At 43.9% G+C, this 23,619-nt stretch overlaps 1 protein-coding gene across 1 annotated transcript in view; it reads left to right on the top strand.

The window, feature by feature from the left end:
- Positions 1-252: 252 nt before the first annotated feature.
- The window catches only part of SNAP25 (synaptosome associated protein 25), an 83,266-nt gene continuing 59,899 nt past the window's right edge, over positions 253-23,619 (top strand). Inside the window, exon 1 of the mRNA XM_045883818.2 lies at positions 253-409. The gene's annotated coding sequence lies outside the window, so the exon portion shown is untranslated. The remainder of the gene's footprint in view (positions 410-23,619) is intronic.

Raw genomic sequence — 23,619 nt, 5'->3', positions numbered from 1 at the left:
TCGCGAGATAAATGTATTTGCCTGACACCGGGTGTTAAAATGGAGTCATAAGAATCGTCCCGTTCAGGTGTTTATAAAAGACTGAAATACAAAGGTTTGCAGTAAAGCGCACAGGGAGCTGAGTCAAGCGCTCCGCACAACTCGGCTCCTCCCCTCCCACCGCCAGCCTCCATCCTCCCTCCGCCCTCCCCTCAACACACTTCCTCCCCGCCCCTCCTAGAGAGGGCTATTAAAAGCTGCTGACGTCAAAAGGGACGGCCATCTTTGATGAGGGCAGAGCTCACGTTGCATTGAAGACGAAACCTCGGGGAGGTCAGGCGCTGTCTCTCCTTCCCTCCCTGCTTGGCGGCTCCTCCACACTTGCAACCTGCAAGGGGCCAGGCGAGCACCACCCTCCGAAGAAACCAAGGTAAGGAGCCTCCACCTCGGGTCGTGGTTCTGGTTTTGGATGGCTGCATACCCAGAGGGGACCACAGCCAGGGAGACCAAGTGAGCTTGGACAAATACAAGTATTTGTGCACCTAGGGTGCGGTATTCCGTGTGTGCGCCTTGGGATAGCTCCGGTCTGGAGCTTTATAAAGTATTTTCGAGGTGAGCTGCTTGGGGAAGGGAGGAATGGGGACACTGCAGATGGAGCGATGGGGAGGAAGCTCAAGGATACGTACCGAATAATAACTTACTCTTTTCGAAACAGTAGTGGGACTCTCTCTCTCTTCCATTTTGCGATGCAGTTTTCAGAGATGTTTAGGCTGCTGGGTTTTTGTTTTTGTTTTTGTTTTTTTTCTGTAGACCGAAATAAACAAACCCTGTCGTTCTGACCCTGTTATTTTGATTATTGTCTTTAAGGCTCTATTATCCAGGGAAGAATTAGGGAGAAGGCAGGTTGTGGGCGCTGGGGAGGCGAAAGCAGAAGGGGGAGTTCCCGCCCCGGGCAAGCCGAGCTGCAGCAGCGACAGCAGCCTCCATGCCCCGCGGACTTGATTTATGCCGCCTGCTCCACGTCAACTGCAGGCTGGCGGGAGGCGGGCGGGTCGTGCTGTGTGGGAGGGCTCTGCGGAGGGCTGGTGGGGGTGGGCTCGCCTCGGGGACTGCGGCGGCCCGCAGTCAGCACCCTGGACAGCAATACCGAGGGACCTCACGGGCGCCCGCGACCTTTCAGCACCGCGGACAGCGGTCCGGCAGCGATGCCTGGACAGACCTGGGTATTCAGGGCTGGAGGCCAAACTGCCTGTCTGAGACCCCGGTCTCACAGAGACTCATTAATAGAGAAGGAATAGTAGGTTAAGAATTTTAAAAAAGAAAAAAATAAATCCTGCCCACAGGACTCCTTTGCAGGCAATTACCTCTCCCATCCTCAGCTCCTGCATAGCTTCAAAAAAATAAGTCTACTTGTGGAAATTTTCATGTTACCCTCTTCCCCTTTTTTTTAGGTAGAAAATAAACACTTTTTTTTTATTAAAAAATCTGCATTCATCCTCCAGTCGGATATCAAGGGTTTTGTTTGGTTTTGTTTTTAACACAGAGTATATTTGTCTGCAGACCTTTGGTGAGCATGAATAAGGTATATATGAAGATACCAACATGATCTGTTTACAGGAGTAATATATTTCCATATATATTTCTATCTGACAAAAAAAAATGGGGGTAGTTGAACTAAGCAGAATCAACTTTAAGAATGAATCCCTCTTCCTCTTCCTTCTCCCCCATCCTTGTAATTAGGCATGAACATAAACACACACTCACAAAAATACATCTCTGAGAAATATTACAGGTCCTACAGGGTATAGATTTAATCTCTTTGGCTATGGTTTCAGAGTGAGTGGAAGTGTTTCCTATGGACATTGGTTATCTCAGGCTGATAGTTTCTGATTTGGACGTCATTAAGACTGGTTTTCCTCAGGAAAATTACCTTCAGGGTAATGCAGGTATTAGATTGAAACCGGACTCTGACCTAAAGATCTACTGCAATTTCTATTACGGCACTGCGGGATTTTGCTGAGACAGTGATAAGTACTTTAACCATTTTCTACTCTGAGGCTTGGAGCCTCTGAGTGAACAAAAATTACCACAGGGTTATTTCCTCCTGTTTGATATAACTAAAATTGGCATAAAATGACCAGGAGCAAAACTGTACTATTTGAATAGTTGTTAAATAAGAGTAACAGCGTCATATGTAGGAATCTATGCAACGCATTAAAAGAAACACTGTCATGATCCCTTGAAAAGCCTCACAATAAGATCTTGGATTGTTTATGTAAATCATAATTCCAATCATTTCTATACTAGAGCTGTTAAAATGCCTGGTCCATATAAAGGAGGTACTTTCATTCCCAGCTATTTATTTCCTAATTTTTTTCAATTTCATGAATAACCATGTGTTTCCATTTGAGTGTATATTGACCTGTTACTGTATATGGATGTAAAATTAATATTCAGGGGTACGTAACTGCATGGAAAAATTTTATAAGTCCGCAAACAAAATAAACAACTGTGTTTTAGTGATGGGAGGAGGGGAGAAAAGATGGGTAGGAGTCATTAAAAATGCTTTGACTTCATGCTGCATGTCCAGACAGCTCTGCCTAGTTGCGTCAAATGAAAAAGCCTAATGCTGCCGGAATTACGTGCTTGGACATTGGTAATTACTGCTGGGTTTGTTTGCTAGTGGAAGACCGGGTGGGGGGGGGGGGGGAGGAGAACGGGGGGTGGAGGTAGAAGACCGCAGTGAAACTGGCAAAGGGCAAAGATCTGGAAAGAAGTGACGATGTGCACAATTATGGAGCTAATTCTACAACAGCTTACTGAGAAATTAAAGAAAAACATAATTGAAGCATGAATTTAACATTTATATTATTGATAAGCTTCAGGAAAAAAAAAGAAGAGATTTTCTCTTTTAAATTTTAAACATCCAGGGCAATACAGCAAGAAGAGGCCGGAGCAGATGGACGTCAGGATGTGCCAGGAAACATTCATGCAGACCCTCTGATGGTACCTGCTTGTTTGTTCATTGGCATTTTGTGCATTATCACCTTGGCATTCAGAATACGAAACAGTTTATAATCTTCTTAACCTCTCCATGGTAAAATCTCCCAAGAATTTAAAATTTTATTCCTACTTTGTGAAACATGCACAACCACATGTGCGCAAACACAATAAAATGCCCCTTAATTAGCTAGTCTAAAGACATTCCTAAACTCTAAGTGTTAACCCCAGAGTGATGTTTATCAACCAGAAGACTGATATTTCTGCCAGTGGCACCTCTTCCCAAAGCAGACAGCCTTCAGCAGAACATGTAGGTTTTGATGATTAGTAGAAATGTGAGATAACTTGAGAAAGAGATTGAGAGGGGAGACATGAAGGATAAAAGAAGATAAATCTGCTTTTTATATGATGTACTATGAATAAACTATTTTTCTCACATTATGGAAATGCTTTTCAATTCTATAAAGGTAAGAAAATTGGTGTTGTCAACCTCAGCGTAGATACATTTCTGCAGTGTCATCCCTTGTCAGCAAGGACCAACATGATAGGAAGATATTGACCAATCAGTGAGCACCAGATACATAAATGAACCCCATGGAGGACATAAAGTCTCATGCTTATATAGTCTTTGACCTCAGTAAGTTTAGCATGTAGTAATCTTAGTAAAAACAATAAACAACAAAAATTAATAAATAATACCGAATGAAATACAATAAAACAGTGGAAGAAGAATCATGAAGGAAATATATAATAATTTGCCCAGTGAATGTGACCAGAAATAAGGAAGGTAAATTCTAAGGAGGACAATATTGCATTGGACTAGAATGATCTGAGCAAGGAGGCAGTACATCAGCTGGTTTTTGGAGGTTGGAGAAGTGGGGGAGATTTGCTGAGTAAAAGTTACAGCATAGGCAGAACTATAAGTAAGGCAAGCCCAAGTTATGGACAGCAAATATCCATCCATTTGGGTAGTGAGAGGCTTATGTTGGGGAATATACTGGAACAGAGACTTGAAGCCTTCTATGGAAGGCCTTGAATACTAAGTTGATGGTTTAGTGCTTTATTTCCTACAGTTGATTTCAGAGAAGAAGTTGATATAATAAAGTAACCAGGTCCTTTTTAACATCTGAAAACTGCTATTCCCAGAATGGATTACATTTGTTTTCCTCCAGAAATAGAGGGGAGTAAATTGGTATAAAGGATGATTAATTAGAAGAAAAAAAAAACAAAACCAGTCCTCATTTAGGCATCCTTTAAGATCCCTTCTCAGGATACACATGGACTTATGAGTCCTGCCCAGAAGTTAATTAAAAGTTTCAAATTTTCATTATTGACTAGAACAAATTATTCAAGATGAGCACCTACCAGAAAGATTGCAAAGCAGGTCAAGAGCCAGGAATGAGAGGTACCCAAAAGGTACACTTGCATGATAAACATGTAGAACACTCTCTTGCACCTTGGAGTATTCTGCATTGTCACATACACTAGCTGGCTGGATGGAAATAGAGGCCAGTTTTTCTGTGCCTGTTTAGGCAGCATGACACATAACAACCAGCCCCAAGTAGCTAAAACTGGAAGAAAAAAAAAAAACTATAGTAAAATTTTGGAAAACTGAGGTGAGGTGGACAGAACATCATATTTCTTTCCCTACCAGCCTCGCTGAATCTGCTGAGCCCCCTCACTTCAGGACTAGCTCAAGGTCTGAACTATACCTTTTTCATTTTTAATCTTGTGGTTATTACTCTCTCAGCAGAGCTTCAAAATTCCAAATGCTGTCAGAACTGCTGAACTGAAATAGTCAGTGGCTCCATGTGGAGGAATAAGTGGCAGTTGCAGGCATAGATCTTGTTGCTATTTCAGTTCTCATGCGGAAGTGTCAAGGGACTATCCTCATCTGTTCTTCACCAAAACACTGGCAGGTGAGACATCCTTAGGATAACGTGTTGATTTCCAAGATGATTCCCCGGGGGAAATTTGGAAATAGTGATGTTTCAGAGGAGGTCAAACTGGTGGTTATTAATCTGAATGCAGACGGCCTTGTAAGTATCAAGGGGGAGGGAGGAGACACCACACAGCATTGACATGAAGCAGGACATGGTGAGTGGAGAAAGAGTTTTGAAAAACAATTAGTTGTAAAAGGGGAAAGAGATTACAGGGAAATTTTCAGAGAACTCTAGCTGCAGTGTCAGAATTACTATCACTGCTGTAATGATAATAGCTATTCATTTCTACGTAATTTTCTTCACAAGGATTTCAAAGCACTTCACCCAATATAAAAGTACAACCAGTTTCTGATTTCTAGATGAATAATGCAAACCACAGTTATAGGATGAGTTCATATATGATAGTAGATAATGTTTAGTAAGCCATAGATCTCATGTAGAAGAATGGAGACACCCAGAGCTAGGATTAATCAGAATAGGCCTATGCGGGAGAATAGTGAGCCACTAATTCTAAAAGCTTTTACCTGTACTAGTTCACTGAATCTTCATAACAACCCTATGATCAGGGCACTATTACTATTTCCGTTCCAGAGATACGCAAACTGAGGCAAAGAAAGGCTAAGAAACTTGCTTAAGATCACAGAGCAGAGCCAGGATTTAAATTCGATCACTCTGTGTCCAGAGACTAAGCTATTAACTATCTGTTAGGTGACCTCTTGCATCATCCACATTTTTCATATTGGCCAAATCAGGCACACAGAATGTACATGATTTCTTTTCCAATATCTTTTCCCCCTCAGTTGGGCTGCAGGGTGTGATGGCAAGGATGCCAATCAGGAGCAGGGAGACCTGGTTCTAGCCCTGAAACATCTGCTTGTAATTTCCTGTTTGGGAATCACACTATCTTTACGTAAGTCACTCAGCCACCATTGAACTCAGTTTGTTCATCTGTAGAATGACAGAACTGGACTAATATTTTCCAGTATCCCTACCATTCAGAAGTTAATGAAATCAGTGCTGAAAACTCTGGGTAATAGGTCTGGGTCCAGTGACCTGTTGATCTCAGCTGTCACTGCCTTAATATTGCTTTAGTACCTGACCTGACTCCCTCCCCCATTATAAGATTATAAGATTAATTTATATCCACAGCCTCCCCCGCTCTTCCATCTCTCTCTCCCTCTCTCTCTTTCTCTTTCCCCCTCTCCCAGTAATTTCTTTGACATCACCTTTCTGAAGTCTTTATGGTCAGACTTAAGAAACCCTGGCTTTTTCCTCAAAGCCCTTATCTGAGCCATCAGTGTTTTGGGGATCTTTCATCCTTCTCAATCAGATTTTATTGTTCTCTGGCACAGACTATTTCCTACAACCTGCCTAAACTTTTTATAATTCTTTCCCCAACGTAATTAACTGGTGGTGGTGGTTTTTTTTTTTTTTTTATCCCTTTCTAGGCCCCCTTTTGATGATCTCCTGTGTCTGACTTAAAGCAATTTATTAGCTACTATTTCTTCATTTCTCCTCTTTCTTCCTCTGCCACTTGGAAAAAAGAAAACACTTTCATAGACTCTATAAGCCCTTAAGTACTTAAAACATAACAATTCCATGTGATCTGAATCACGTGATATTACTAGCTAGCTCAAAAACTAATCAAGTTTAATGGATGGGCTAGAGGTGGGGAGGGAAAATAGCATTTCAAAAAAGCTTTAAGGTCAAGGGACAAGGAGAAGGGGAAGCCTTAAAGCCTCTGAGATTTACAGTTCAGAGGCCAGCAGTGGGCAGTACAATGTTTATTAATTAAACTCAGAGTCCCATGTGAATTAAAGTCCCATGTTCCAGAAAAGCCACGTTCTCCTTGTTGCTACAATCCCATTCCTACTGTAGCATTTGAGCAGTGTTTCACTCATTTTCTTACTGCTGACCCTCAGAGGTTAGCCTCAGCAGTGATTAACAGATGATAAGAACAAATCTTTATCCCCTAAAAGAGATGGGGGACAATCCTGTTGAAGGGTTCGTGTTTCCTTTTAAATGCTCAACAATCACTCTAGAGAAATTCAAAGTGAATGACAATGTCAGCACCGGACTGATGCTCCATGACAGCTGCAGTAGCTTTGTGGCTTGCTTTCGGTGGTCACGGAAAAATATACATGATCCTCTTAGCTAGTAAAGGAAGCTAAATTCTGTTTCATGTGAAGGGGGAACGAAAACAACTCACTAATCTTTTCTTCTGTTATGGGGTTTTTATTGTTGCTGTTGACCTGATTTGGTTCCTAGTACCCAGAGATGGCTAATTCTCTTGTGTCTTAAGTTGAGACTGTTTGCAATTTCTGCTGATTCACCTCATCCATCCTCCAAAATGGTCCATTTTATACTTGAAGAACAAGGTTCTACTCCTGCTAAAATGGTAGGTTCTACAAAATGCCCATCTGGTCTCATCATTTCCCCATTGCTTCCTATATCCAAATCCCACCAGTCACAGGTTTTGAACTTGGGAGATGACTGTTCATGCCTGCAGGCTTGAGCGAGTGGCTTCTATTCTTTACTGATGGCAGCACTTCAAGAAAATGAGAGCCTCAGAGGTGCCCCCCCCGCCAGGCCAGACTCGCCCTGCACTCTGGCCCTGCTCCTATTTCAGACAAATCCCTCCGTATAGCTCTGAGAATTCTTCAAGTTGGATAGAATCCCATTGCTATGGGGAATCTCAGACCAAATTGCTGATTTCCTTTCTTCATCTTCATCTTTTGTACAGTTTCAAAAAAATAATAACTGACAAATTGCAAAGCCACGTATTTCTTGAATTTCTTTGCAGTTAGTCCAAGATCTGTCTGATAGCTCTAAGTAACTCACACTGTGACTTCTCCATTGATAAACAGAAAGTGGAGGGAAATGCCTGCCTGTGAGTCTGCTAGGAAGACTATGCAATAGTCCTGTTGAGTGAATTTTTTATTTTAATGGGAAATCCTATTGTAAACCTCACTGTAACACTAGAAATAAGATAGCATTCCTGATTTAGGCTGGAGAAATTGCTGAACATACCCACTTTTTCCAATTCCAAGATGACTCTCCCTGTATTCCTCAAACTTAAATCAGCTGTCATTATGGCACTCTTCATTAATTAATTAATTCAACAAATATTTATTGAGCATCTGTCATCTACAAGAAAACACTGCACTGATTACTGAAGATAGAGCAGTAAATAAAGCATGCATGTTTCTGCCTTCAATGCATTTTTCTGGGCATCCCCTTTTGAGGTATTATTATTTTAGAAGACATATTTCACATAGGATCCCTTTTTGAATCTAAGATACTAACCCAACTTAGAAAAGAACTTGGCTCTCTATTCAAAATGTACAGTTGATTGAAGTTTTCTACTGAGTGGTCAGTATCCATAGAGAGTTTGCTGCATCATAGATGGAATATATATTAAGAACACCCGCAGCCATCAAGGAATTCAGTAAATGTCTAAGATATGCCCTTATGTAAATTTGCCTCTATGGACATGGCAATCAACTAGGATATCACTAACATTTCCTTTAAGTACATGTACCCCAGTCTATTGGGTCCTCTCCCTATATAGATCGTTCCCATCACTCATGGGGAAAACAGGTCAATCTTTGAGGAACATGGTACCTCCTAGGCCAGAAAACCTAGCCCCGACTATAAAGGTCATGGAACAATGCAAGAATAGGGTGACTGAGAGAAAGCAGCATCTTTTTGATGACAGTACTTCCCAAGCCAATCCACTTCCTTCCTCTGAGAACTCCCTGTCATGAAACAAGGTTCAAAGATTCAGGATCAAGTAGAAGTATGTATTAGTCTCCCAACTCTTGCCTTTAGAAATTTACCTCTTCTTACCAATGAGCAATGCTCCCATCTCCCTTATATAATTTCTCACATTGCTTTGTAATTACATATGCATTTTTCTTCCTTAACAGACTATAAAAGTTTTTGAGAGCAAGGGCAATATGTTAACCATCTTTGAATCCTTGGTAACAGTGCCTGTCACACACCAGGTATACAGGAAATGAATGAGTGAATGGGAATACCAACCACCCCTTTGCAGAAAAAAGAATTCTACTACTGTAAGTAATTCCTCCTTTTATTGACCAAATGTTATATCAGAACAACTCAGGAATGCAGATTCACCCTAACTGTTGGAATGAAGTTTTGTGCCAAGGAAGCACTTATGTTCACCCAAACTAGCTGCCAAACTTTGGTAAATAATTTCTTTTTCTGATCTGCTCTTTTATCACTTATGAGTCAGGGGTTAAAATGCTAATGAAGACTCAGGTAATTCTCAAGGAAAGTGTTGCCAAAAGCAAGTTTATATTCAGAGATGAAAAGCCATTTCCTGTGAGTGATTTAAGTCAATTTACATACAGAGCCAAGCTATTTCACATATATAAAATACAAAGCTAAAATTCTTTACTTTTCGCTAAGATTAAAAAGATATTTTTGATGCTGCTATCCACACATATCATAGTCACTGGGGGATAGATTGGTGGCTTCAGCTAACTCTCATTTTCTGGGTCACATATTTGCTGCTTCTCTGTTAGAAGGGTGGCATGGTTGAGTTGGCTTCCCAGAAAATGTCCTCAAATACGTCAGCTTCTAACTTTTCCCTTCAAACATCCAGTGTTCTCTTGCCTAGGAGAGAAAAATAAACTGCGGCATGATGTAGTAAATCAGTCCCATTTATCTTAAAAAAAAAAAAAAAGCTGTTACCGCAACTACAACTAAGCACTGAATTTTGCATTTCTTTTTCCCCAGCCTTTCTCATGAAACAAGTCTAAAACCATGGGTCAGTTACCCTGCACCCTACTTTCTCCATCTGAGAACAAGGATACCACTTGATGACCATAAGAAAAAAGTAACTAACTTATGGAATGACTATGGTATGGTGCACTAGACCCTTGGCATACATTATCTCATTGAATCTCTACGGCAGCCTTAAAAGAGCTTAAAATTCTCATCTCTGACTGCAAAGTCTGTGTTTTTTCCCACCATCCTATGAGTTTTCCCATCAGTTGCATACAGTCCATGGTGATCTTCTAACGGAAAGCATGCTCCTGACGTGTAGAACATGGGTCAGCAAAATCCAAAGAACTCAGTCCTCTGGGCTAAAAAGTCAGGTGAGATATGGTGGTATGAGGAACCAGGAGAAACGGAAGTATCCAGACAAGCTCATTGAGCACTGGATTGCGAGAAATGGCTGCATACTTGGCCCATTTCTGCCACTGTGATTATATGACCCTGACCAACTTATATAACCTGAACCGAGCCTCAGTTTTCACGCCTATAAAAAGCAAGCAATAGCTGCCTTGCATACATCATGTGGTTGTCTTGAGACTTAAAGAAGCTAATGCTTGTGAAGTGCTATTCCCTCCACCACTCTGGGAGCGAGGAAGAAATTGTTGTTGCCATGTTCTGGTAGCTGTCATTTGCCATGCCAGATTTCCAGTGTTCTTTATTGCAGGTTATGTGAAGGCCATATGCTTCTTTTCCTCTTTATAATGTTGAGTTTGCTTAAAGACACAGGTCTTGGTATCACATTATTTTTTAGCTTGCACAGCATGCATGATAAAATGGGAAAATGTGTCAACAGTCTTTGGTTTTTCTGTTTGGGGGAGGATTTTTAAAAATGCCTTTGAATAGCATCTCTGCTTACAGAGTGGCCTCGTGAGTCTCCGGATAGCATTTGGAGACCCAAGAGGCTCAGTTACAGTTTAAACACTGGTCCCCTCTTGCTTGGTGCCTGAGGACTTAGGGCCCTTAAGGAGTTAAAAAGAAATGGTATGCAAAATTTTCTGCTATTCTGTAGCTTGAGAAAAAGAAATTTGCTGTAAGCTATTTAGTGAATCGTTATTGAAGCTACATCTTTTGGCTTCATTTTGTATTCAGCTTTGTGTCAGGTTTTTTTGTCGAGGAGGGTTGGATTCCTTACTAAATTTTGTGTGTGTGCATGTATGTTTTGTATGTGCACACAATACGCAGGCAGAGAGGTGCAAACACAGACGCTTTCTTGCAGCCAGCCTTGGGTACAAGATTCCTGCATGTCTCACCTCATCATTAAAACCAATAAAACCTGCATAGGCAAGTTACATGAGCTGCAAAATGGATGTTCCTAAGTCACAATCACATAATGATTTCTCTCCAAAGTTGGAACAGGCCCCCCCAAAACCCTGCCTGTGCCCATGACCTCAGATTCTGCTTTTGGGAGAAGTCCTGTGAATCTAGGCCTGGAGGATAAGACAGCTCTTTGGGGAAAATTTTTGAAACCCACATTGTCTTTTGAGCACCTATTATGTACTACTTATTATATGATAGTCTACTATAGCTAGTATTTTTTTTTTAGATTTTATGTATTTATTTTAGAGAGAGGGAGAGCATGTGTGCAAGTGGAGGGAGGGGCAGAAGGAGAGAGAGAATCTTAAGCAGACTCCGTGCTGAGCATGGACCCCCACAAGGAGCTCGATCCCAGGACGCTGAGATCATGACCTGCGCCAAAATCAAGAGTCTGACAGTTAACCGACTGAGCCACCCAGGCGCTCCCTACTGTAGCTAGTATTATTCTTAATTTGTACAGCAACCTTCTAAGTGGTGGGTGTTATTTTCTATACTTAGAGAAGATACTATTTAATCCAGGCCCTTTCAAGGTGCTAAGTGCTGCCCCTCCCTTCTCCATGAACCAGTGGATACATAAACTGGGGTTAGTGATGAAAATATCAGGCCTGACTGGAGAAAAAATGTTTAGGACCATTAGCCAGAATCAGATTAGTTCTGCTCCAAGTCTACATTGGGACCCACCAAGGGAGAAAGGACTGCAGAGATGTGTGTAATCAGACAGAACAGCTGGAAAACTAAGGTCCTACCTCCCTCCTCCACCCATCCCCTCCCAAAGCACAGAATCTTTCTCAGGAGGTTTGCAGCTTGGAGCAGGCAGATCTGAGAGAAAAAAAGAAGTTGGGAGAGAGGGGGTTGGGAGCGATGATGAGCTATGATTGCTCACTGCCTATTTCCTATCTCACAGAGTACTTAAGCTGGGGCAAATAAAGAAAGGGTTGGAGGGGATGGTAGAAGCTATCTTCCCAGTACTGCTCTTCCCGAAGACTGGAGGTTCCCATTTTAAGGGACAAGGTAGGAATTGATGATTCTTTGAACATCAGAAAATAGTTCCTCCTTCTTCCACACAGCTAATAAGAGAGAAAACTTGAGTTTGAACTTAAGATCCGAAGTGCAATACTACTGACCCTCCACAATCAATGACACATTACTTTTAGGACATTCGTTCTTAGATGAGGAGCTTTGGACCAGCAGCATCAGCATCACCTGAGAGTTTGTTAGAAATGCTCTTCTCAGGCCCCACCCCGCACCTACAGAATCTGATACTCCAGTGCAGTGGGGAGGGGCGGAGTCTGTGTTTTCATCACCTCCAGGTGATTCTGAGGCAGGCTCAAGTTTGAGAACCAATGTCCTAGAGATCTTAGGAGCTCCTTCATGTGTTCACATTCATCTTAAACTGGGTCTGATGAGGATGAGGTGTTTCCCCTGTTCTCTGCCTCACAAAAGTGGTGACCAGGAACTTAGAGAGAGAACTATCCTGGGCCACTGGATAGAAGTCTCTACTCACCCTCTCACTTAGTAATAAAGATGCGGTTACTCATAAGAATGAATTTGAAGGATGAGGAAGATGAGTGTCCACAGCATGAGGACAGGGGTCTTAGGTGGGGAACATAGGGCTGCTTTTTATACTTTTCTCCCCCTGCAACAATGGCTCAATCTCTGGCTCCTAGAATCTTCCCCCCAAAACTTATCAAAATGTAAAATCTCACCAGATGGAAGGACAGACCCTTTCTTCTTTCTGCTGCGCCAGCCTGAAGGATACCAGAGAGGAAAATGTACCCACTGTGCAAATGATACAGCCGTTCCCATTGCTCCTCTTTTGGGCCCCTCCATAAACTGTCATGGGTACAAGGAGGGGACTGGTCCCTTTTCACACATCCCTGCAATTTCTTATTTTCTGCTCTGGATCCCAGCACCAACTGCCCTTGGGGAAACAAAAGATCCTGGTGGCTCACATTGACCTTCTTTTCTGCCCTTCTCTCCTATAGAATCATGCATTTGGGTTGCTGGGGCAGACCTCACAAATGGTATTTTTAAAAAAAATGACAAATGGCCAGGCCCAGAGATAAATGACTTACCAAAGTCACAGGGTGAGCATTGCAGCTGGGCTCTTGGCTCACAGTTGAGTGCTGCTTCCACTGCCTTGCCACTTCTGCCTCCACCTCTTTCACATTTTCTGTCCAGTACAGGTCCACACTCCAGGCTGGAAATCTCTCAGTCTGTTCTTACCCTCAGAGGTCTTTGGCCTTGGATGGTGACCCAACATCTGTAAAACAAGGTAGGAACATTCTTATGATTCTCAGCTGCCAGGCAGAGCTTCCTGAAAAGGTTGACTATGGCTTATGTCTTTTTGGTTTTGCACATGACAAAAACCCAAATATAAGTGGTTTAGGCAAAAATGGAGATTAATTCGCCCAGAGAATTCGAATAAATGTTGAACAGCCAAACCATGGGAAGGGCAGAGGAGATATGCAAATACTATGGAGGCTCATGCTTTCCCTCCTGTCCCTGATTCCTTCTGCACACTGACTCCACTTTCTCTTGTGAAAAAGCCAGTTCCTCCTTCCACATACCAGAAACATGGCACCCAATTTGTCCTTCCTACACATCTGCCATGGAAAAGGCACAGCCACTTGTTGTCTGTACCCGGTGTTCAAAAATCTCAGGGAAAGGCTCTGATTGGCCCAGCTTGGGCCAGTTGCCCAGCTTACACCAATCAGCTGTGAATATGAAGTGTTATGCAAGAGTATGATTTACAGGCTTGAACCACATGATTCGATTGGGGAAAGAACCAGATTCTTGGCAGACATAATAAGCCATATTATGTGTCCTATATACACAGACATAATTTTTATTAGTCACTTACCAAACAGGGTATATTAATTCACCCTGGAAGTGTTTAATGACACTTGTTTCTTTTTTCCAAATTGTTCCTCCACTCCCTCCCCCCCACCCCTTGCTATGACCTAATTCCCCCACTATGACTTCATGGCAGCTCTGGCAAGAAAGATGGTAAAAGAAAAGAAAACAAAACAAAACATTTTTCAGATCTAAAAACTGGGGCCTAAAACTTGACTGCCCTGAAAAAGGCAGTCAAATTAATCAAAGGCAGAGCCAACTCAAGGATGAAGGTTGGCCAAATGTCCAGTTCTGCTCCTAATTCATGGATGGCAAACTGGTGGCCCCTAGGCTTAATATGATCCACAAACTTACTTTATTTGGCCAGTGCTGGATTTGCAGATATCTTAAATATGAATGCCTTAAGGCAGCATATGTCCCCTCCAATTTGCCATAGAGCCTAACACTACATGTCTTTGTATACCTGGTTCAATCCACCTGGTTCTCTTATCTTCCTGGCCCCTATAGACATTTGAGTTTCTTCTGCTGCCTACCAAAGTTAGAGCATTTGTGGTGGTTCTGTGAACTGCCAGAACCAAATCAAAGTAGAAGTTTCTTAGGTTGTTTTGCCACAATTCTTCCCTCGAGATGTCTTCATAAGTCATGTCAATATTTTGAGAGACAAGATGGGGCAAATAAGTTGCACTAAATAGACCAACCAATTTTTACTTTTTAAAAACCTGAATAGAATTAGCTTTTTGTTTTTCCCACTGACCCTGCTGGCAGTCTGGTGACACCTATGAATCCCTTTGCAGAATGACATTTTTTAAATGTATAAAATAGAATACATAAGATTTCATAGGAAACAAATTCTATTGAACAGTTATCAAAATATTTCTGTAATTTGTGATATAGTAATACATGATCTTTTGAAAAGTACAGCAAGAAATAGCAATATTTGGTGGAGAGTCTAACAACAACCACAATTTCAAGTGGTGATGAGAATATAATTTTTTATATTTTATATATATTTTTATATTTATATATTTTTTATATTTTATGAGATATATTTTGAGATATCTGTAACAACCGTGAGGTGATAATGGAAGACATCTGAGATTTCTACTGGTGTTGCATCAGGGTTTGGGGCCCCTTCCAGTGCTCCCAGTGTGGGGGTGGGAGTAAGCCAGTGGAGAGGAAGGAAGGGTAGATCGACATGTCATGTGGCACAAGCGATACTTGGGGTGCCCCAAAGCAGTTATTTTTTTGTTGTATAACAACTTACCCCAAAACTTAAAACAGCAATTCCTTATTGTTCTTGGGCCTCTGGGTTAACTAGGCAATTCTTCAATCAGCTGGTAGATTGGCTGGGGTCTTGTTGGTCTGTAACATCCTCACTTCCATGAATGGTGGCTGGTACTGACTGTGGGCTAGGGTGATGGATGACTAGACCACATATGTCTCATCATCCAAAAACAGCAAGAAAGGGTGAGCACCAATGTGGAAATGCTTTTCAAGTCTGTTTAGGCCACATTTGCTATTGCCCCATTGGCCAAAGTAGTCTCATGGCCAAGCACAGAGTCAGTACAGGAGGGGGCCACCCAAAATTATGGATACTGAGAAGGGAATTATTCCAACCACTTTTGCAAAATTATCTACCATAGCCCCCACCAAACTTGGGAGCATTAGTCAGAGAAAGCCCTTCCATCTGCCACAGGCTGGGCACCAGGCTCTGTCTGTCCATCCTGGGGCTACAGAACTCCCACTAAATTCCACAAACCGGGGAACTTAGACATGGCTTATTATTACCCTGCCAAACTGAGAGCCCTTGGGTTTAGTTTTAGATATCCTTGAGTCAAGAAGGCACCTGGAACATCTTGTTGCATCTCTGCAAGTTAACTAAACAACCACAGACTCAGATGTCTGGTAAATTCAGGAGGGGGTAAGCAAAAAGAAAATTTTCTCCTCTGAACATTAAGGATCAGTAGGCCTTTCTGGAATCAAACTGAAAAAAAAAAAATCACCTTCTTATTGTTTTGTGATGACGTTTCTTCATCTGAAATTTTGCCCGGGCTGGCCTTGGTGTGAGGACAGTTCATTTGAATTTTTTTTCTTTCCTTCCAGAAGCTCTCCCCCGTTTAAGCAAACTCTTCTTTCTGCTCTAATTGCAAGAGCTCCCCATAATGGTAGAAACAAGTCTCAGCCAGTCTTCTGCCCAATGAGCACTTTGGAAATGGGAACCCAAGGGAGGAGGCAGTGGGAAATACCCTGAAGGCTTTTCAACTGTGCTGCGGAGTCATGGAAAACCAGCCAGGCACCTGCACTGGTCCCTCCCAGCAAGTCCCACCGGAGCCTTCGTCTTAGTTATTCTGTAGATGAGCAGGGGATGTCTGACTCACCCAGTGTCTAGTCCGGCACTTCAAAGAGCATTCTGAGTCCTGCTGTACATTTTCTCAGCTCGCTTCAGGTATCAGATGGCAGACTCCTGAGGATCAGACCCCGAGCAGAAGAACTGTTCACTCTTTCAGATCCTGCACCAGCGTCTTTACTGAGCTCTCCCACCACACGCACAAAATTCAAAGGTTTCTAAATTCTTTCGTCAGAGTGCTATCTTAGATTGGGTCCTCCCAGAAGCAGACCCTGAGGAGGGGTGTGAGTACACATACTGTATTTGAGAGGTGATCCTAGGGAACACTGGTAGGTGAGCAGGGAAGCAAGAGAATGAGGAGGCAGCCAATGCAGGGGGCATTATGAGCAGGTTACCACCTGCTGGGGCTCAGTCCCAGAATGCTTCCTCTGATAGGCAAAGAATCTGGAGTATTTGTGAAGCAACTCCCATCCTTCATTGGCTAAGAGCTGTTCCCAGGGGTATAAACTTGCCTCCAGCCCTGTGGGAAGCCAAGCCTACTCCTGAAACTGGAGAAATCCCACGGCAATGAGTCATAGCTTGTGTAGCCCTCAGAATGTACAGGAAAGGTGGGTGCCAAGGAAACACAGTGGAGCATTAAGAATAGCTGCTACAGTTGTGCAAACAGTCACCTCCAGACACCCCAAGCACCACAACACCTGTCTCGAGCTTTGGCGCATTGTTGGTTTAGTCCTGTGTTTATTCAACATGTATTCATCGGGCTCCTACTGGATACCATTTATGCAGCACCTGTGTGCTAGGCAGTAAGCTAAGGTTTTGCGCACATCATCTCATTTGCTTCCCATGACAACCTGCAAGGAGGTATTATTAGTTTCATTTTACAGATGAAGAAAGTGAGGTTCAGGGAGGTTAATAAATTACCTTAAGTCCCTCAGCCTGAAAATGGCAGAGCTGAGATCCCCATCCTGGTTCACCTTCAGGTCTCAGCTCCATCCACTGTAACTACCACCCAGTTAGGTCAGGACACTATTTTGCTCATTTGAGAGAAGGCTCAACCATGCCCAGCCCCTGTGCCTTTTCCAGAACCTTTCCCCTCTCCCTTCTTTGTCGGCCCTGTTCTTTTATCTCTTCTTCTCAGGCTGGCTCCGGGGAATTACCTCCTGCCCCTTTGGTGTTTCATACCCTCTCTCAGGGCAGTGGGCTGTCCTTCCCAACCTCCAGGGCCCCCTGACCCTGGGCACTGTAACCTCTTTCTCCAACCTCATTCCATCTTTGACTCTCCAGGTCCTTAAACACCCTCCGACTCACACCCACCCGTGATCTCTGCTCCTTTAGCCGGCTCTGTCAGGCACTTTGGCAGGTCCCGCTGCTTCTGGTATCCTGCTAAAGGAATCAGGGAACCATCTCTTTGTGACGTCTCGTGACTTTAGGGCTGATTTCACTTTTCATCCGTGGGTCCCAAGCAAATGGTTTGTTTTTGAGCATTGGACCAAAATGCAAATCCCAATTTACTGTTGTTAATATTTTAAAAATAAAATGGCATGAGGTGAGGGCCAGGAGAGGGATTAATTATTCCAGTCTGCCAGCAGGGGAGTGGGAGGAAGGCGCAGCTCTTGCAGTCTCGGGGAGGACACCCCGCAGGAAACACAGAGCTTCAGCCTCCAGGTGGCAAAGGAACATAAAGGGAGGCAGGTGGGGTGCAAAACGATGCTGCGTGGCACCATTTTAGAGATACTAGGTCTGACTTCGAGAAACACACACTATCATTTTGAAAGACGATATCCTAGCGCATCAGCCAATACTACCTCTGGTGTTCTGGAACCACTACTGGTGAGCAGCCCATTCTCTCATCCTCTCCCAGAACAAACCAGAAGATAAAGGTGGAACTGCAAGAAGTAAAAGAATGGGGCTGAGATCTGTGATGGAAAAATGGCTTGTTGTAGATCAGTGAGTGAAAATTTTATACCATGGATCCAAATAGACCATTTTGATTTTTTCTTTTTTTTTTTTAAGATTTTATTTATTTATTTGAGAGACAGAGAATGAGAGACAGAGAACATGAGAGGGAGGAGGGTCAGAGGGAGAAGCAGACTCCCCGCCGAGCAGGGAGCCCGATGTGGGACTCGATCCCGGGACTCCAGGATCATGACCCGAGCCGAAGGCAGTCGTTTAACCAACTGAGCCACCCAGGTGCCCTTTTTTTTTCTTTTTTTAATTTAATTTTATTATGTTATGTTAATCCCCATACATTACATCATTAGTTTTAGATGTAGTGTTCCATGGTTCATTGTTTGCGTATAACACCCAGTGCTCCATTCAATACGTGCCCCCTTTTATACCCATCACCGGGCTAACCCATCCCCTCCCCTCTAGAACCTTCAGTGTGTTTCTCGGAGTTCGTAGTGTCTCATGGTTCGTCTCCCCCTCCGATTCCCCCCCCCCTTTATTTTTCCCTTCCTACTATCTTATTTTTTCCTTTTTTTTTTCTTTTTGAGAGAGAGCGTGAACAGGTGGGGGGGGGGGGTAGACAAAGGGAGAGGGAGAGAGAGAATCCCAAGCAGGCTCCAGGTTCAGAGCACAGGCTGATGTGGGGCTCGATCTCACCACCCTGAGATCATGACCTGAGCCACAATCAAGAGTCAGACACTTAACTGACTGAGCCACCAAGGCGCCCCCAAATAGACCATTTTTAAACAACGATGTTAAAATCCAAAGTGTTTTAGCAGAGAAGGAAGAGTAGGAGCCTTTGGCATTTAGGCTAGTTTTGCACCCCATCTTGGACCGCAGCTCTCTAGGCGCTTTGGAACCACACGACATGTTGTGCCAACTCTGCGTCCCTGTGTGTGGGTTGCATCATAGAATCAGGGAAGGCTGAGCTGGAAGAAATGTTGGGAAGCCTCCAACCCAAAACCCTCACTCACAAGTAAAGATACTGTTGTGACTTTGTTAAATTAACACCTGTTACCTGGAGCCCCCACCCTACACCACAGTACCCACAAGGCTTCCCTAAGTGGAGGAGCAGAGGGAGACAGAAGGGGGTAGAAGCCCTCTGATTTCAGGAGGCAGCACCAGGAATGCACAGAGGCCTTTCTGGAACCCAGATGCATTTCTTACTTTTGCTATGTAATAATATGACAGCAAACCCAGAGGCCTCAAGCAGTACACATTTATTATCTCACAGTTTCCACACGTCATGATTGTGGGCACAGCGTGGCGGGACTCCCTTCTCAGAGCCTCACAAGCTCCTGGAGCTGCATTCTCATCTGGAGCCTGAGGTCTACTTCCAAGCTCATTCAGGTTGTTGGCGGAATTCAATTCCTTCCCTGGTAGGACCGAGGGCCCGGTTTCCTGGCTGGCTGTCAGGCCAGAACCCTTCTCAGGTCCTCACCACGTGGCCCCCACAGGCCCTCTCACCACACTGCAGTTTACCTCTTCAAGGCCAGCAGCAGGATTTCGTCAGGAGGGACCAAGTCCTTCTTGGAAGGGCTTTCACCTGATCAGGACAGGCCTAGGCCCAGATAATCTCCCTTTCGATGATCTCAAAGTCAACTGATTGGGGACCTTAATTACACATGCAGGATCCCTTTACCTTCTCCATATGACCTAACCTAATTACAGAGTGACAGCCTGTCATATTCACAGAAGCCACCCACACTCAGTGGGAGGAGATTCCACACAGAGCCTGTGTGCCAGGAGTGGGAATTGTGACAGCCATCTTAGAATTCTGCCTCCCCCACCGGGGAAAGCCCCGTTCTCCCTTCAGCCAGCCGCATCCTCCTACTCCAGAGAGCACCTGGAGGTACATCACACAGTCAGAGGCCTCCCAAATGACCGTTTCTCAGCGGCCAGGCTTCGTTCTGAACTGGGTAATTTTGATGTTTGCAGACCTGCCTGCTGGCCTGAGTTGGGGCCTGCGTTCATTTTCCTGACCTTGATTGCCTCAATCCACAATCATCGTTCCAGAAGAGGCAAGGCTCGCAGAGCCCTGGAAAAGCAGGCAGGGGGTCTCTAGAGGATTTGACTTTCAGTGTTTGCCGTCAGCATCCTGGAGAGTGATGCCAATGGCTCGGATCACTCTGTGGAGCCAGCCATCACGGCAGGCTTGTGGGGGGTGGGGGTAGGAGGAGGGGGGTCCCCTGGCATGAGCTATGGAAACGCCTCTGGGGAGCAGCTGCTGGGGGGTAATGGGGATGTCTGTAGCCTTGCTTAGCTTCCACAGAGCCAAACAAGAGGTCTGGGGCTGCCCACCCCATTCATGGGAGGTCAATGTGGCTGTGGGGTCCTTGGCATTCTGAACTTTTCCAAAGCTGGGCTGCTTTGAGCCAGAAAGAGCAGTGGAGGCCTTGACCAGAAAGACGGGGACTGGGACAGACTTCAAGGGGCAGGCTGGCAGAGGGTGCAATCAGGGCAAGGGTGGCCTCTTTGTTCAGTGATCTACAGGCAGCCTGGCAATGCCTCCTGAGCCTCAGAGGGCATCCGGTGGGTTGAACCCTGTGGATCCTCATCAGCACCCGTCAATTCTCCCTTCTTTCTCCGTCATCCACCACATATTTACTGAGCATCTATCACATGCTAAGCAGGAGGTTAAAATCTGGTGAGAGGGTAACAAGAGAGGCAGAGAAGGCCCCTCCGAGGAGATGGCAGTTAAGCTCCGGATGAGGAGGGACCCATCACGGTGGAAAGAGCATTTCAGAAGGTTGGTGCAAAGCCCTGAGACAGGAGCCAGGCTGGTATGTTTGCATGTCTGGGGATCTGGTGCCCCTGCCAGAAAAGAGTAACAAGGATCTGGGTAGGGCATTTCCAGCAGCCATGATAGCAGCCATGACTTTTCCCGGTGGAGGGTGGAGGGTGGGGACGGGGGGATGCCCAGGCTATGAAGAAAACATTAGACCCCAAAATTTCAAAATAAATGAAATGAGCTAACACGAGAGGCCTGTTATAGGAGGAAGCTCTCATTGCCCACTGGTTCTCTTCAAAAAACCTTTAAACAGTCAGCTCCCACTATGCACTTAAAATAGGAATTGATTTCCTGGTGCTCCATTCACCCAGCTTCTCAGTAATAAATTCAGTGCATGCTGGAAAGTGTCAGAAACCAAGCTGCATATGGAATAAAACAAAGCAGAGAGATGAGTGTATTGCAAGGCTTTTGACCTGCAAGCCAGGAGATGCAAGGCTGCGGGAACAGTGAGTTCCAAGTTCCCCACAGACTAAGGGATTTTTATGGAATAAATAAAGAAGTTATTTGGCTTTTTCAGCTGATTGGTTGCCTCGTGGTCTAGTTTACCTGAATCAGAGGAGCTGAGTCAGGGGAACAATGAGTCCAGAGATGGCATAAACAGACTTGGAGTTTGGGGGATTGGCTGGGTCCTTTGCTGATTTCTGAAAAGAACTGTAAATTTCTATAAGGTTAGGTTAGATTTCCTTAATGCACCTGTGTTAACCATCTCCATTTTGTCCTTGACATAAGTAACTCCATTTTCGTTTGGTTCTACAAAGGTTACATCTGAATATCCATTTAGTTAACATAAAGGAAGATTAGGAGTAGGCCCACCCACTCAGTACCTTAGAGTCTCCTGCCAGAGAGATCTAAATTAGTTTCTGAGAGTAAATATGAGAGTAGATGTGGCCTGTTCACAAGGAGTAGTTCTAGGAAGAACCACTGCACTATGATCCTAGGAAGGAGCCATTAGCTCAGGAGTAGGACCACCTTAACACGGCTGCCCCTTGTGACTTTACTTAAAAACTGGCTTTACCGCTCAACTGTGTAGCTCTTAAGAATGTAGACCCGTGGTTTCCAAAACTTGTCTGCACGTCAGAATTGTTTAGGATCTTATAAAAATTTCAAAGCCCAGGCCGTATCCTAAACCAATCAAATCACAATTTCTGGGGGCAGTTTTAAATAAACTTTTTATTTGGGAATAATTTTAGATTTGCAGGAAAGTTATGAAGATAGCATACCTCTCCCCTGAAGAATGCATACTCTTCATCCAATTTCTCCCACTGTTAACACCTTCCGCTATTATGGTACCTTTATCACAATTAGGAAATTGACATTAGTCCATGACTATTAATCAAACTCTAGATTTTAGGTGGGGATTCCACCAGCTTTTCTATTCTGGGGTCCAATCCAGGTACCACATTGCATTTAGCTGTTGTGTCTCCCCATCTCCTTTCTGTGATAGTTTCTCCATTTTTCTTTGTTCTTCATGACCTTGATAGTCTTGAGGAGCATTGGCCAGGTACCCACAGAATGTCATCCAATCTGGGTTTGTCTGTTCTTCTCATTATTAGACTGGGGTTGTGGGTTTTGGGAAAGAATATGGCAGAAGTGAAGTGCCCTACACATCATCTCACATCAGGGTGTCTAGCAAATCCATATGACATCACTGGTGATGTTAGACTTCACTACTCGCCCAGGATAGCGTTTGCCAAGTGACTCCACTGTGAAGTTACTATTTTTCTCTTCCTTTACTCTAATCTTTGGAAACCTGTCACTAAGTCTAGTCCAATATCAAGGGGTGTGTGTGTGTGTGTAGGTGGTAATCAAGCCCTACCTGCAGGCAAAAGTCTGAAGGGCACATTTTCATGGCCATGATACTGTCCTGATCTCTTGGCTTGGTTCCCAGTCATTACTGTGCAAACTTTCTCAAATGATCCAGGACTTGGCATACTCCTCCAATCCCCTACGAATGAACGAGTACCTCCTGGCTGTGTTACCTTGGGCAAGTGATTAGTCCCTGCTGAGCCTCAGTTTCCTCATCTGAAAAACAGGTGTCAATAGAGTATCTATTTCTAAGAGTTATTGCAAAGATGAATTAGATAACGCATACAGTTTTGACTGTAGTGCCGGACATAGAGCAAGCATTCCATAAATGTTAACTATTGACAGTAGTAATAATACTAGTAATGCCTTCCCTACTCCAGCCTTGTGTATCAAACATCGGGGCACCTCAATGACATGAAATGGTAAGTTGAAACTTACATTTGAGAGGGACATATTAAACAACGCATTCCAGAATGTTTACCTCTTAAGTGAACACTTCTTTAGCATTTACCATATGCCAGGCACTGTTCTAATCATTTTCATAAATACTGCCTCACTTAGTCTTCATAAAAAGCATATAAGGGAACAACTATTATTATCCCCATTTTACCGATAAGGAAACTGAGGTCCAGTGAGGTGAAGGAGCTTGGCTAACTGAGGCACACAGCCAGTGAGTAGCAGAGCCAGGATTCGAACTGAGGCAGTCTCACTCTCAAGTCTGTGTTGGTAACCACGACACTATGCCAGATGCTACAAATAAGTAGTGTTGAGTGTTGTGATGCTGTTTAAAAGGGGAGCTTGGCTGGGTTAGGGAAGGGAGCCCAGTCAGG

Source organism: Mirounga angustirostris, unplaced genomic scaffold (assembly GCF_029215605.1).
Source record: "Mirounga angustirostris isolate CCGP_5_RB_7025 unplaced genomic scaffold, mMirAng1.0.hap1 SCAF_10, whole genome shotgun sequence".
Taxonomy (NCBI): Eukaryota; Metazoa; Chordata; class Mammalia; order Carnivora; family Phocidae; genus Mirounga; species Mirounga angustirostris.
Note: the sequence above shows the minus strand (reverse complement) of the source record. Positions and strands in the feature narration are given on the sequence as shown.